Source organism: Homarus americanus, unplaced genomic scaffold (assembly GCF_018991925.1).
Source record: "Homarus americanus isolate GMGI-L3 unplaced genomic scaffold, GMGI_Hamer_2.0 scaffold30108, whole genome shotgun sequence".
NCBI lineage: Eukaryota > Metazoa > Arthropoda > Malacostraca > Decapoda > Nephropidae > Homarus > Homarus americanus.
Window position 1 is genome coordinate 11,881,664 of NW_024748109.1, and position 13,430 is coordinate 11,895,093.

The following is a 13,430-nucleotide window of genomic DNA, read 5'->3' on the forward strand; positions in this document are numbered from 1 at the left end:
TAAGAAGAGGAACAAGATCACCAACATTAATATTGGTGGTGAAGAAGCTAGTGCTGACCGTGTTGCGGATAGGGAATTTCCTCCATTTTTACGTGAGATTATGGAGGAAGGACAGTACACCGACGACCAGGTGGACGAATCTGGTCTTTTTTGGAAAAAGCTACCTTCCAAGACCTTCGTTGTGAAGAATGCCAGCAAGAGTCGGGGCCGGAAGTTACAGAAGGAGCACATCACCGTCCTGTTTACCACCAATGCCTCCGGTACCTGTAAGCTCAAGTTATCGGTGATCCACACAGTCCGCAAGCCGCACGCCTACAAGAGCATGGACATGACCAAGCTAAATGTCCACTGGCTGACCGTAAGTAAGGCGTGGATGTTCTCTACTCTGTCCCTCTCCTGGTTTGATGACTGTTTCGTTCCCGACGTAAAGAAATTCTGTGAGCAACAGAATGTTCCATTCAAGATTTTGTTGCTGCTTGACAACGCGCCAGGACACTCGCCCCTACTGTTGGATCGTCACCAACGTAAAAGTGGTCTTCCTTCCTCCCAACACTATGTCATTAATACAGCCCAAGGACCAAGAATTGATCTGTAATGTGAAAGCTGCATTCCCTGCAAAGAAGTTTAAGCTCCTGAACGACTATACCAACACCAAGAATGAGTTGCGTAACCTGGGTGACACCGATAGCAAGAGCGAAGACGACGAGGAACAACAGTTGGCAGAGCAAGAAGTACTTGTGAAACATTTTTGGAGAAAATTCAACGTCAAGAAAGCTGTGGACTTCTTGGTGGAGGCATGGGATCAGCAGTCTGTAGCAATGGTTCGTCACGCATGGAGACATGTGTTGCAAGGAATTCCAGGTGGGAGGCAGAATCAATCTGTGACTGGTGAGGTTCAGACTGTTGCAGTAGCAGTGGACCTTGCCAGAGAAGCTGCGCAGAGTGTTACAGCTGCAGGCTTCTCCGAGACCACCAACAACGACATCCTGGAGGTGATAAGGGATCCTGATGTGACTGCCGACGAGATGTTAGATGATGTCAGTGAAGAGGCAGGTGGTGCGTCATCCCAAGAAGAACGCAAGTTACCGCATAGTAATGTAACGGGTGCCATCAAGTGTGTTGAGAAACTCAAGTTCCTCCTTTCCGACGACCCTGACGATAACCAGTATGAAGTCTTCACTACCCAGCTGTTGCAGACTATGGAACCCTACATCAAGGTGTATCACGACAACATCAACACTAGCCGTCAGCAGAGCATTACCGAGTTCTTCGCCCGCAACCCACCACAGCCAGCCCAAGCCAGTGATAGTGACAGAGACAGTGATGGTGACTTTGAGGGATTTGTCAGGGAGGCACTAATAAGTGTGGATGACAGTGATGATGACTCACCTGAGGGCCAGTAGCCTGCCCTCTGCCTCGGAACCAGCCTCCATTCCCATACGCCGACCCATCTCTTCTACTAACGTAAGTGTTAAACCTAACCTTGTTTTTTTCTAACCTAACGTACAGTATATTAATCTCTTATTGATTGTTCTCTTCTATATTATGTGTGTGCATACCATCATAAAGTTAAGATGTTATTTTTACTAAAACGTAGGTATTGTGTCGGGAAAAAATGGAGTTTGGGGGTCGGCCCGGTCTCTATTTCAATTAATCCCATATGTTATGTTGTTCACTTTACACGTTTCTCGCTTTATGCGGGCCGCCGTGCGTTCAATTGACAGCGTAAAGCAAGGGTTCACTGTACAGTATATCCTAATGATACTCTGATGTTAACTAGTAAATCTAAAGAGTTGACCATTTTCAGTAAAGAAAGGGCTCATAAAAACTCCCATAATGAGCAGTCAACATTGACAGAAGTAGGTGTACGACTTAACCTCTGGATTTTTCAGAAATCGAAAGAAACACAAGTTTCTGTTCCTTATATAGTTGCTGCAGCACTTAATAGCTGCACAATACTGGGGCCCCAATGCAGCTGCTACAAAAAATTTAAAACAAGAGAGACATGATTTTGCCAAATTCTTCATCTTCCTCCCTTTATTCCTTGCCTGGTAATTAATTTGCTACCCCTCAGCCACTTGGAGGTGCCACTTTAGGCGATGACCCATTGAGTGGGCCATCCTTGTACAGCGAGTATTAGAATCCTTGACCTACCCTAACCTGGTTCCTGCACTTGTTTACACTTACCCCGTTTTCTCCGACTTCGTGTTTTCATTATTCCCAAATTGGTGTGTTACGCAATCATGCCTAAACGCCCCAGTGACAGTTCCTCTGGTGCTGCCCCTAAGACAGCACATAAGTCTGAGTCTGACTGCCAAACTTAATGTGATAACGTGTCATAAGAGTGGTGATGGACCAGCAAAGATTGGCAGAGACTCGAGCTTGCCACCCTCAAACATCTCTACCATCCTTAAACATAGGTAAACCAGTTACAATTTATGCTTAAATTTCTTATTTAATACTGATTATACTCGTTTTATATGTCTGCTTTATTTTCTTGCTTGACAGTGTGCACGAGAGATACAGTATATATCAAGGGTAGATTGGATTTTTTTGGGGGGGTGGCCAGTCTCTAACCTCCCAAATTTTTTATATTTTTATGGGAGTAATTGCTACGATAACTGTTGATTCACTAACCAACGACTTTTCACAGTCCACATATGTGTCGGTTATTGGGGTCTACCTGTATGACCAATTCTAAATACCAAAAATTAATAAAAAAGGACCAGGAAGGACTGAAAAGTACTAAAATTCAGTTGAGCCTAACCTAATCTGATTTTTGGTCTTTTACAGTTACTGTAGGCTGGATTCAACTGATTTTTCACCTCTTTCAGTTCGCTTAGGTTTGATCCTTTTTAATAATTTGTATAACGCCTTATTTCGGAACCCTAGTCAACTCAAACCATAACTCTTAACACCCTACATAAACAATAAATTAGCTTTGTGGCCTTAATATTGCAGCTGCCTAGCCCATAGGCTGTGTGGTCATAATACAGTATTAGGCCATAGAGATCATGTGGTGGGCAATTGCTGCATGGACACTGGGTATGGTTGGGTTAGGTAGGTTGTAGTATTTTTCAAGTTCTTCTGGGCAGCAGCTGTTGTGCAACTGTCTCTCTGCCAGAACTTACCATAAGCTTTATTTTTTCATATTCTAACTAACCCCTAACCCTGATGCAATAATGTATTTCAGTACATAACTACATTTCCATAGATTAGGTTTTTAGGTACCGGTATATACAATATTCTAGGATAGTACTGTATTACCCTAGACATCTACAAGAACAGTACTGTACCTGTAAAAGTTATAGTGTGACTATTAGCCATGACTGGTTGAATAGTCTGGTAGTCTACGTAGCCAAGACAGCTACAGAGACAGCCAGGCTATTCAGCCATAAACCCATAAGCAAATATCTGTAATTAAATAGACAGTTTCTGCTTAATATGCCAGGGAGCCCGGGGGAAAGAGCCGCCAGTTAGGAAGTTAGGTAAGGTTAGGTTAGTTATGCCAGGTTCTGCACACTGTATTGTCGTTTCCATTTTCTTGTTTAGTGTCATAAAAATAATAACTCCATAACTTTTGGTGCAATTCTATGAACTCCTTTGGGTGCTATGTGCTAACAGGTGTTAGGTGAAATTTTCATCCCAGTGGAATATCTATCCATTTTTCCCACAATATCAATAAAACGGAGGAAGATGCAAGTGAGACCTAGCAATAATATTCTTATTTCAAGCTACATGTACATACAGTATACTAATCAATCAACAATAACTAAAATCACCTGCTGCCAGCGTGTCGTCTGCGCTGTTTATTTACGGCTGACCCGCCGACGCGCAATTTGTTTTGGTGTTTATGTTCTTACTATATTTTCATCAGCGAGTTCTGATTTGATAATTATTCCCTATGCAAATGCTTCGTTTGGTAGATAATTAAGCGCCTTGGCATGCACTACTATGTCTTCTCAGAGGTGATGTCTCATCCCAGGATGTAAACAGCCAATCACACGGACGTATTTCAAAACACTCCACTGCCTGGGCAGGACCGATGCCCAGTGTATGCTTATGAGCCATTCGGTACGGGCGACTGCTCTCACGTCCACAAAAAACCTGAAATTACACCACGTCTAGCCCCCCGGCTAGGCAATTATGAAAGAGTAGGTAGATTTTTTGGTTAAGTTAATGAGGCCTTCTAACAATGCTTCGTGTGTTTCATATCAACTAAGGTTAGGTTAGGTTTAATTTAGAACTACAGTACCTTGCAACCACTTTTTAGCACATTTGCACAAACTATAAGTGTCCACTACAAAACACAGTGAAATTGCACTAATTTTACAATCATTTTCTATGAGAAATCAGCCGCGGGTCAGTCATCAACATGTTATTACAAAAAAAAAATTTCTATTCTATTACGTTTCCAGCACAAATTTATATTTTTTGAATGCCCCTGTATTTTAAACGAAAAGACCTCCCCAATTACCAACAATATTGGTTGCTCAAAAAGGGCATGGCTTTGAAATAGAGGTAAAGGGTGGGGTAAAATACTAAAATGAACACCAAATAAACCTTTGAAAAACCTTACTTAACCTATTAAAAGGTTAAAAATTGCTTTCAAGTTCATGGACCCCCCCCCCCCCTCTGAACACCAAAAACTACACCAATACAGTGAACCCTCACTTTACGCGGTTAATTCAACCCACGGCGGCCCGCGTAAAGTGAGAAACGCATAAAGTGAACAACATAACATATGGGATTAATTGAAATAAGAGACCGGGCCGACCCCCAAACTCCACTTTTTCAGACACAATACCTATGTTGTAGTAAAAATAACTTCTTAATTTTATGATGGTATGCACACACAATAAATAATTAAGAGAAATATCAATAATATTAGGTTTTTTAACACTTACATTAGTAGAAAAGATGGCTGGGCACACGGGGATGGGGGGTTGGTTCCGAGGCAGAGGGCAGATTATTGGCCCTCACCTGTATCACTTGTATCACTATCCACCACAGAGGCTTGCAGGGCCTCTTTGTCAAACCCCTCAATGTCCATATAAGTCCATATCCTCACTATCATTATCACTGACTTGGGCCGGCTGTGGTGGGTGGCGGGTGAAGAACTCGGTAATGTTTTGATGACCGGGCGACCTTGTACGCACCCTGCTCGCGCCGCTCTCCGCGTAAAAGGGTACACACACCGCGGAAAGTGAGCATTCCGGTTTCGGCAGGGTACCGCGTAAACGTGGAAACGCGTAAAGTGGGACCGCGTAAAGCGAGGGTTGACTGTATATTAAACACGGAAAACAAGAATAAGGCAAGTGCTTCATAGATATAGGAATTTTATAGGTTAGGTAAGGTGGTATTATTATCCTTTTGGCCATGCAGTGAATTTTAGTATTTTAAGTTTAGCTTAGGTTAGGTTAAGTTAGGTTAGTTTAGGTTGAAATTGTGTGTTTTGAATAATTCTGTCCTACTTCAAAGAAGGTGCACGACAAAAACGATAATTTTACCGTTAAGGTTTTTAAAGGTTTGTTTATATTATTTTACCCCACATTTTCACTCTACACTGATCCCTTGGTTAACGAGCGCCTCTGTTAACGAAATTTCGGTTAACGAATTACCTTCCATAAGATTCTTAACTTCGGTTAACAAGCATTCCCTCGATTAATGAATTCCTTACGAGCGCCCCTCAAAATGTTTTCGCTTGCACACTAGCTGTCATATTAGTCCGCCAATACAGTAATCAGTTCTAGGGCTTAAATTCCTTACTATTTTAGTAAATATGAAGAAGTTTGTACTATTCAATAATTTTAAAAGTCTTGTATTACAATTTACAGTCATTTTAACAATTATTTAACATAATTTAAGTACAGGGAAACTAGTTTTTATTGCGCCAAACAGCCTGACTACACACCATACAGGCGTCAGTCTCTGTGTCGTTTCAGTGGAGGTAACATCTTGCTTCAGACTCTCTTCAACATAAATGCTTTTTTCTGTGTTTCCAGTCAAATTATTGGTCATTTTGAAATTTATTTTACATAGTGACAATATATAATGCAGTGCAGTGTTGATTTAAAAAAATAATCTTGAATTACACTAAGTGAACTAAAATTTTATGGATGAAATGGCGCCAGGGGTGACCTCTCTTCCGCTCCAATGCCTTCTCTTCTCCCTTCTCCTCCACCCCCATTCTAATTCCCATCACCATCATCATCATCATCATCCAGGAGCCTTCTACATACACACCTCAAAGTATGTGTACTTTACTACCTTTTTTGTTGGCTTTAGGCAATTTTCGGTAAGCTGGAACCAATTACCCCAAAAACCCATTGAAACAATGGTTTCGGTTAAAGAATTTTTCGGTTAACAAGCAACCTTCTAGAACGAATTGTGCTCGTTAACCGAGGGACCACTGTACTTCAAAGCTCTGCCCACTTTGAACAACTTATCGGTTAAAATACTCGGAAAATATAAATTTGCACCGAAAACTAACAATAAGTTTTTTTTTTTTGCTTTCTCCCTATATAAATAGAAATCATAGTGGATATTTTGCTATGACCAGATAAGTTCCTATTAAAGCTATTTTACCGTGAGTACACTCTGATTGGCTAAGTACTTTCCGTTTAATATGACGGAGGTTCACCCCCTCGGCTAGGAGGTAAGGTTAGGTAGGTTTCGTTGGTTGGTTAGGTCAAGTTCTATTAGGCTCCAGTAAATGTCGTCTCTTTTATAATTATAAGAACATCTGTGGAAAAAATGAACAAAATCAAATACGTAACTCCTTCTGGTGGTACCAATGGAGTTCTCAGACATTACCATACTGTATTTTTAAACTTTTTACAAGTTAGTTAAGGTTAGGTAAGGTTTTCAAAGGTTTGTTGAGTGTTCTTTTTAACATTTTACCCCAAATTTTTCTCTACTGCCCCACTTTGAATAACCAAAATTGTTGGTAATTGGGAAGGTCTTCTTGAATAAAATACGCCCAAAATATAAATTTGCCGCTGAGAAGACAAAGTGCGCACCTTCAGCGCCTAAATATCTATTAAACGAAGCATCTGCACAAGAAATGATTATCCTAACAGTACTCTTTGATGAACATAGATAAAAAAAATAAGGTGAATTTATAGTAACACACCGGTCTTTCTCCCGCTGTTTTTAATATGTACAGTATAGTCTCGGTTTACGCGGTCAATTAAACCCGTGGAGGTCTGCGTAAAACGAAAAACGGGTAAACGAAATAACAGAACATATGGAATTAATTGAAATAGAGACTGGGCCGACCCCCAGACTACCCTTTTTCCGACAATACGTACGTTGTAGTAAAAATAACATCTTAATTTTATGATGGTATGCACACACAATTAATACTTAAGAGAAATATCAATAATATTAGGTTTTTTAACACTTACGTTAGTAGAAAAGATGGCTGGGCACAAGGGGATGGGGGTTGGTTTCGAGGCAGAGGGCAGATTATTGGCCCTCACCTGTATCACTTGTATCACTATCCACTACAGAGACTTGCAGGGCCTCTTTGTCAAACCCTTCAAAGTCCATATCCTCACTATCACTGACTTAGGCCGGCTGTGGTGGGTGACGAGCTCGGTAATGTTTTGTTGACTGGGCGACCTTGTGCGCACCCTGCCCGGGCAGCTTCCCGCGTAAATGATGGAATGAACCGTGTAAATAAAAATTGTCAGTCTGGAAAATTGCCGCAAATGGCCAAACGAGTAAACCAAATCCGCGTAAATTGAGACTATACTGTATTTCGTAATGTTTAGACAATTCCAAGACATTTTTCTTCCATGATATTTCTGCCGGAAATTAAGGATAACCGAGATATTAATTTTTTCAATATCATTAGATTTGCTCTGTCACAAGTGTCGCCATGATTTGTTTACATCTAGCGGAGAAGGTCTGACCCCTCCTCAGCTAGTGCTCCTTACCTCCGTCTTCGCTTCTTAAGTGTCTACAGCACATGTACAGGGATGGTGTGGGAGTTTCTTATTGGCTATAGCAATCGGAAATTTATTATTGGGCAAGAGTTTTTTGTCTTATACAATGAACAATGAGTCGGTGCATTGGGAGCAGAGATTTGAATTTTCAGTACAGTACCAGATATGGCTGAACAGGTGAGAGAGTTGTGCCGACATTGTGAGAAAGGTTATTTTAAGTCAATTGCCGAGTTTCATAAAAAAAATAGTGAGGCAATTTCTATTTTTAGAAAACACAGTGTATTACCGAACAAGTTCTTTGTCCAAGATGTGGGGGCATGAACTACGGGGGGATAGGTTAGGTTGGTATTTTATTTATGTGATTTACTCGAAAAAACAAAACAATTTTCCAACTTTTTCCGTTATGAATGTTGGGTGGGGGAGAGTATCTCAAAAACTAGTGATTTCCGGAGGAAATGAATATCAAATTTGTTTTAAACTCATCAAATACCATGGTAAAAACATATGGTAATTATATAGGACTAACCCGAGAGCGAAATTGATTGAAAACAATTATAAAAACGCCGGATTTTCATTGTTTTATCATAGAGGACACGGTTGTAGTTTGTGAAAATATGTCAAAATCAATTTTTATTTTGGGTCTCTCATTTTTCGAAATTCAAATTCAGTTCCGACGGGTGTCACTTAAATTATATGGAGCTTATTGCGAGTTTTTTGGGAAAACAACGAAGAAGCTATAGCATTTTTTTGATCGCATGGTGTTCTTCCAACCTCAGTAAAGTGTCTTAAGTGCAAGACTGAATGTAAATATCGCAAAGAACAACATGTGTGGCGTTGTGTAAGAGTCTCAAAATCCAACGACGAACAAGAACCAGCCCAATAAGGCAAGAAATAGGTGATTTCATCATATGGTGAGAGTCAGTGAGGTTAGGTTGGATTAGGTTTGCTTTTTGTTTTTCTAGTGTGTTTTGGTGTATTTTTTATTGGCTTAGCCATTATTTTTTTTTTAAAAACATCCCACGAAATAAATTCGATAAAAAAACCAGGCCAATTTCCGAAGGAAATGAAGGTCATATTCGGTCTAAACACACACAAATACACAAGAAAATTATATTTTTTACTTTCTAACAGAGTGGGAGGTGGAAGTGCAAATTTACCATCTTTTGAAGATGATAAAAGAAAAGGAAAAGTAATCAGAGACGTGACTGATCACCCAAGCAGCTAACAAGCCGATCAGTGGTGAAGAGGATAAAAGTAAAAAAGTAGAAGTATAAATTGACCGAAAATAAGCTGCAGAACAAATACCCCGTTGGCGGGTCAGTCGTCACTATTAACTTAAGTGAAATTTTACCGATTAGTTTAGTTTAAGGTTAGGTTAGGTTAACTTAACTTGAACTTTTAAATAAACACTTTTTAATATATTTGCCATAACTACGACAGTGTCCAATATAAAACAGTGAAATTCCTGTTTCTAAATTAGTTTTCTATGAAAAATCAGCGACTGTGAAGTCGTAAATAATTACCTAGTTCTCGCGTTATTTGCAGACAGGATGATTAGCCAATCCGAGCGCACTCACGGTAAAATAGCGTAAGTAGGAACTAAGCCGGTCATCCTGATTTTGCTTCGCTCCAACGCTGTATTTGAACACTTTTATACTAATTATCCAAAACACTCTTAAATTAACATGTTAAAATATTGTTTCCTTAACTTTATGAACAGAGAACAAGCTTGTAGATAGTACATAAAGGTTGTGTAATGATTATTCACATTTTAAGCAAAATTTTCACTCATTTACAGTAATATTCATGTGTTACGCAACTTACAAATGAGAATCGCATACAAAAAGTTTCAATAGACGTGAGAGTCAAGTAAGGTTTATTTTCGATACGATAATATAACTTACCACTTACCAAAATCTCGGCTCGGCACAGTAGCACACCTCCTTCCTCGTCGCGTATATAACTGTTCGTCAATGACGTCAACGGTCAATCGTCTGGCTCGGGGAGTCGGGGAGTCGGGTGATCGGGTCGGGTCTCGGATACAGATTTGTCACGCAGTTTGCTCACAGTGGTGCCACCTCTCAGAAATAAATTCCTGTATCTAAACCTGCTCCACTTCTAGTCCAGTCCAAAGATACTCTAGTCAGATTCAGATTTGCCCACGAGGGGGCTAGTTTATTGGGCACCCCCTTACATCCTGTGCAAGGTGAAGCGCAGAAGCGTTTACAGCGCCCAACAGGGAAGTATGAAAAGTTCATACTTGCCTTTATGACTCGTACATTAAGGGCGTAAAAGTCTGAAGGGTCATAGGTTTTGTCAAGTTACATAAAGTGAGAGAATGATGAGTGTGGGGGGAAAGTTCCCGGTACATTTTATCTGTTTATGGCAAAGAGTGGCAGGTCCCTAATAATGTCAAATGCCAGGCCTGTGACTAGGAGGAGGGATATCTGGTCTGGGAGGGAAGAGGTGTTGGTAACGGCTGGGGACCTATAGGAGGAGGTCATAGGGCAAGTGAGGATGTAGTGAGAGTCGGGTTGGCCACAAAGTTTACAAACAGTGCGGTGAGGCTCAGGGTTGCCAATGTACTCCCATAGGTACCTGTACCCTAGGCGCAGTCTCATGTATATAAGCTGTTGAGATCGAGTCAGGGATTGATATTCTTTGTAGTGGCGGTTGTAATACTCTAGTCAAGATAGGAAAGCTCCAGCTAAAATTTATATATTTGATGTGACGTCTTGAGTGATATATTTTACGTTTTCTATTTATTTTTAGACATATCAATCTTCATTTATATATGCATGCATGTATACATATAAAGAGAAATGGTAATACTGTATTAAGATATTCTTATGGTCCGAAGCCCACCCATGACCATAAGAATATCTTAATATTACCATTTCACAAAAATTTCTCTCAAATTCCTTTACAACTAAAAACCTGGAACGTCAATGTGGCATTTAAAAACTCATGCTCTGTTAAACAAATGTTAATCAAGAACTCCCCCCAACAACACAATTGGTTGCATTTATAAAGTTTGTAGTGGACTATTGTAGTGGACTTCTCCCCTACAACTGCGTATCCGCATTCCGATGCTACCATCCTCCCTAGCAACCAAGGAGCGGGGACACCAGATGTTACGGTAACCTAGCAACGGAACTAGAGACCAGCGACTTTCTCGGTTTTCCCAACATGATTCATAGAGGACTCGCGGCTGCTGGGTATATAAGCTCTGTCTCTCCATTGAGATTCATTCTCGCCTCACTTCTACAACACGCAACACCTCCTCCTCCGCCGCTGCCTGGCGGCCCTCGCCTCTCCTCCGCCTGCCTGGCGGTCCTCGCTCCCGCCAGCGAGCATGGCGACCCACCAGCTGTCCTTCTCTGAGCGTCCTCACCAACCAGCTCTCTCATTCTGGTCTCTCTTCTTGAACAAGCAACACCTCCTCCTCCGCCGCTGCCTGGCGGCCCTCGCTTCTCCTTGCCTGCCTGGCGGTCCTCGCTCCCGCCAGCGAGCATGGCGACCCACCAGCTGTCCTTCTCTGAGCTTCCTCACCAACCAGCTCTCATTCTGGCCCATCTTCCTGAACACACAACACCCCCTCCAGCAAGCTCCACGCTGTCCAGCTTTCATTCAACCAGGAGGCCAGCAACAGGCAACATCTTCTCTAACGAAGCTCCTGCACATCTACCTCCTTCAGCACGCTACTCACCGAACGTCTCTACTGAGCAGCTCCTCACCACACGGCACCTCCAGCACCAGACTGTAAATCATATAACTTATATTATACAAGAAAACCACCTTAGAGTTTCCATCCATCCTGAGTGCTAGACAACATTATACCACGAATTCCTACCAATGGTGACTCCCGGAGATAAGCACTCACACAGGATGGAGGAGACACTGATCACGCTCCCAGTCTTCAAGAAGCATGGAAGACTGGCTTATCCACACAGAAGCAGCTCTGCTACTCTAAGCAGACACCAGCTCCCCTTCCTGCCCCAAGCACCACATCCTACCGACCCCAGCACACCCGTCCTGCCTCAGACGCCGACCCCGGCCCAGCAGTAACCCCTGACGCGGCCTCTGTTCCTGAGTGCGGACCCACACACACACCCCTCTTTTCTCTCTCAGGTACTCCCTGCTAATGTCCTGCACCCTGCTGCTGTCGTGGACCCAGCTGCTGTCACGAGCCCTAATCCGCTTCTGCTGACGCAGCCCCTGCTCCTGACCCAGGCCCACACACACCCCAGCAGGCGCATCTGACGACCCTGTACCTGTCGTGAGGGAAGCACAACATTCATCGCCTCCACACACCCTTTTTCTCCCTTCTCCCACTGACAGTGTGTATCTAGACAGTTGTATTTCAGCGATCGGCTCATTCACGCCATCGCCGTTGTCTCACATGAGGCATGCACCGCCCGGTCTGCCTCACATGTGCAAAGCAACTCTACAGACAACAAGTCTCCTACACCGCCTGGAGGGAAGGGGGAGTATTGTAGTGGATTTCTCCCCTACAACTGCGTATCCGCATTCCGATGCTACCATCCTCCCTAGCAACCAAGCGAGCGGCGACACCAGATGTTACGGTAACCTAGCAACGGAACTAGAGACCGGCGACTTTCTCGGGTTTTCCCAACATGACTCATAGAGGACTTGCGGCTGCTGGGTATATAAGCTCTGTCTCTCCATTGAGATTCATTCTCGCCTCACTTCTACAACACGCAACACATCCTCCTCCGCCGCTGCCTGGCGGCCCTCGCCTCTCCTCCGCCTGCCTGGCGGTCCTCGCTCCCGCCAGCGAGCATGGCGACCCACCAGCTGTCCTTCTCTGAGCGTCCTCACCAACCAGCTCTCTCATTCTGGTCTCTCTTCTTGAACAAGCAACACCTCCTCCTCCGCCGCTGCCTGGCGGCCCTCGCTTCTCCTCGCCTGCCTGGCAGCCCTCGCTTCTCGCCTGCCTGGCGGTCCTCGCTCCCGCCAGCGAGCATGGCGACCCACCAGCTGTCCTTCTCTGAGCTTTCTCACCAACTAGCTCTCATTCTGGCATTCTTCCTGAACACGCAACACCTCCTCCAGCAAGCTCCACGCTGTCCAGCTTTCATTCAACCAGGAGGCCAGCAACAGGCAACATCTTCTCTAACGAAGCTCCTGCACATCTACCTCCTTCAACACGCTACTCACCGAACGTCTCTACTGAGCAGCTCCTCACCACACGGCACCTCCAGCACCAGACTGTCTATCATATAACTTATATTATACAAGAAAACCACCTTAGAGTTTCCATCCATCCTGAGTGCTAGACAACATAATATCACGAACTCCTACAAGTTCCTTGCAAGAAATGTAGTAATATGTTTTACTTAGGCCAGACAGGTAAAGATCTTGTAACTAGACTTAAACAACATAAATATAGTATTAGGACAGGCCAGGAATCCAATGCTCTGTTTGTTCATTTGAGGGATAACAAGCATTGCATTG

At 42.9% G+C, this 13,430-nt stretch overlaps 1 long non-coding RNA gene across 1 annotated transcript in view; it reads right to left on the minus strand.

Moving 5' to 3' along the window:
* The window catches only part of LOC121880146, a 67,633-nt gene extending 57,635 nt beyond the window's left edge, over positions 1 to 9,998 (minus strand). Inside the window, exon 1 of the long non-coding RNA XR_006091495.1 lies at positions 9,864 to 9,998. This is a non-coding gene — a long non-coding RNA (uncharacterized LOC121880146). The remainder of the gene's footprint in view (positions 1 to 9,863) is intronic.
* Between the last annotated feature and the right edge of the window lie 3,432 nt (positions 9,999 to 13,430).